General features: G+C 39.6%; 1 pseudogene; it reads right to left on the reverse strand.

Moving 5' to 3' along the window:
• Nucleotides 1–1,236: 1,236 nt before the first annotated feature.
• On the reverse strand, nucleotides 1,237–2,156 carry LOC122115653 (annotated as a pseudogene).
• Nucleotides 2,157–2,813: the final 657 nt, after the last annotated feature.

The following is a 2,813-nucleotide window of genomic DNA, read 5'->3' on the forward strand; positions in this document are numbered from 1 at the left end:
TTTATGACCTAGCACATGGTCTGTCTTGAAGAATGTTCCGTGAGTGTTCTGCTGATATGCAGAAGGTTGTATAGTTGATTTATTATGAATTCTTTTTAAGTGTCAAAATAAGAGACACAACTAAAAAAAACCAGACCTTCATACTGAGCTTTTCTGTAATCAAAGATTTCACATCATCATTTTGGGTGTCTAGTTTAAACATAATATGACCACCACCACCAACAATCTTGATTTTTACCATATCTCAAACCTAATCATTTTCTCTGTCTCTGCAAATGGCATCTGGATTCTACATGGATACTTAGGCCCCACATGTGAGTTTCCTTTTATTATCATTGTAGGAGTTCCCTTTTTTTGTCATGAGATTGAACTTGAAGGGTCATACCCAGGACCTCATGCATGCATAGTACCCCAAACTCTATCTCCAGCCCCACAGAATCAATCTTAATTGCTCTTTCCTTTTTTTTGGGGGGGGTTCAGTAGTGGGGCCTGAACTCTGGGCCTGGGCGCTGTCCCTCAGCTCTTCAGCTCAAGGCTAGCGCTCTACCACTTTAGCCACAGCACCACTTCCGGCTTTTTTCTTTTTGCTTATGTGGTGCTGAGGAATCGAACCCAGGGCCTCATGCATGCAAGGCAAGAGCTCTACCACTGAGCCACCTTCCCAGCCCTCTTTTTTTTTTTTTAACCATAGTCTCTCTATGTGGGCTTTACTGTCAACATATACTCTATTCTAGGTGATTGCTATTCAATATTCTCCTCTATGCTATTCAATATTCTCTTCTACCCTAATCAAAGCTATCTCTGTTTCTTCCCTGAATTACTATTTTTTTCAATTTCCATCCTCTACAATCCATTTTTAATTAGCTACAAAAGAGATACTATAAAATGTGAATCAACACTACATAATGACTTTGGAGGGTCTGGACATTTTTACCTTCATAGACTTCTTCCTGCCATTAAAAAATATTTAAAATTGTGTTTCATAACTGTTTTAACATTACATAACAAAACATAAAGTTTATTATTTTCCTTCCAAATTCTCTTTGGCACTTTTGGGATTCAAACTTAGGGCTCACCCTTACTAGGCAAGCACTACCATATAAGCCATGCTCCCAGCCCCTTTTTGCTTTAGTTATTTTTGAGATAAGGACTTGTGTTTTTTACCCAGGTCAGCCTTGGACTGGAAACCCGTATGTACATTTCTGAGTAGCTGGGATTACTCAGTTAACTTTTTTTGAGACGCAAGCCATCACAAATAGGCCTTTTATTTGTCACAATTGAAACTCTGAATTTTAAATGGATTCTTAGACGTGTGGCTCAGACCCATCAGTTTGCTGGACTTTAGCACCAGTTTCATCCCCAGTAGTTCTAGAACTACCACCTTCACTATAAGCCTCCATGAGTTTCAAACTTAGGCTTTCTTAGCATTATTAGTTTTCTAATAAAGACGTCATCAAGTGGATAAATAGACTGGCAAGGCTTTTCTATGTCTTTCCCAGTGCTGTCTGGAATCGGTTAATTAACTACTTCTTTCAAGTCATTTGTCTGCACTTCTCTGGTCACGATTTCCATCAACCTCATCTGGATTTGGCCAACCTGTTAGTGCTGAGCATAGGAGGTCTCGTGGATCTGATTTCCTTTTTGGTAAAAATAAATAATAAATAAATCAGAACAGATGAAGCAAATAACCACCTGCAGTCTTGACACCAGCATGAACTTCAATCATGGTCTGATACTTTTTGAGCATGGAACACATTTTGTCCTGGGTGTGATCAATGCCATGGAAGTTGGTCAGGTACTTCTCGCCCTGAACACCTTCAGTCATTAGCTTGAATTTTCTTTTCTTTTTCTTTTTTATTGTGAAAATACCGTATAGAGGGGTTACAATTACATGGACAAGAAGCTTGAATTTTCTAAATGTGACTTCATCATTCTTCAGATCAGCAAGGATCACTTCAAGCACCACACTTTGAGGCCATCAGATGCGATTTTGGTTCCTTGAATCCTCGTGACTAGAGGTTTCCCAATATTTCCTATATTGACCATGGCCAGTGCGTTCACATCATACCAGTCTTACTTAGAAAATGGATCAGCCACTTTCTTCTTGGCTCCCTTTTGCTGCCTCTTGCAAAGCGCTTGTTCTTGATGACTGCCATGGTACTGGTCAGAAAGCCAAAAGGGCAGAAAGAAGTTCACTTAACTTTTAATGTTGTGATTGCTTATCATATCCAATTTTTTGTTGAGATAGGATTTTCTTCACCTTTTTCCCAGGTTAGACTCAAACTGTAATCTTCTCAATGTCCATATCCCAACTAGCTGGCAGTATGGACATGAACCACCGCATTTGGCTTTTTTATTTTAAAATAAACTCAAATATTATATGCATTACTAAATTATTGTGATCCCTAGGCCATTTGCCTACTCTGCTTCATGTTCTTTATTAGATCTCATCAGGTCTCCTTCTAAAATGTCTTTTACCTTCTAGAAAGTAGAATATATTCTGAAGTCATTTCCAGAACACGTGTGTGTGTGTGTGTGTGTGTGTGTGTGTGTGTGTGTGTGTGTGTGTGTGTGTGTGTGTTGTGTGTGTGTTCTAGTACTAGGGATTAAACTAAGGATCTCAACCTTGCTCAGCTTTTTTGCTCATGGCTAGTGCTCTATCGCTTGTATCATGTCCCCCCTCCAGTGTAGATTTTTTTTGCTGGTTAAAAGGAGATGGAGGCTCCTTTCCAGGCTGACTTCAAACTGAGTCTCTGATCTCAGCCTTGTGAGTAGCTAGGGTTATAGGCAGGAGTCACTGGCACTCAGGGAGA

The sequence above is a fragment of the Dipodomys spectabilis genome, unplaced genomic scaffold, assembly GCF_019054845.1.
Source record: "Dipodomys spectabilis isolate Male_0828 unplaced genomic scaffold, ASM1905484v1 ptg000003l, whole genome shotgun sequence".
NCBI lineage: Eukaryota > Metazoa > Chordata > Mammalia > Rodentia > Heteromyidae > Dipodomys > Dipodomys spectabilis.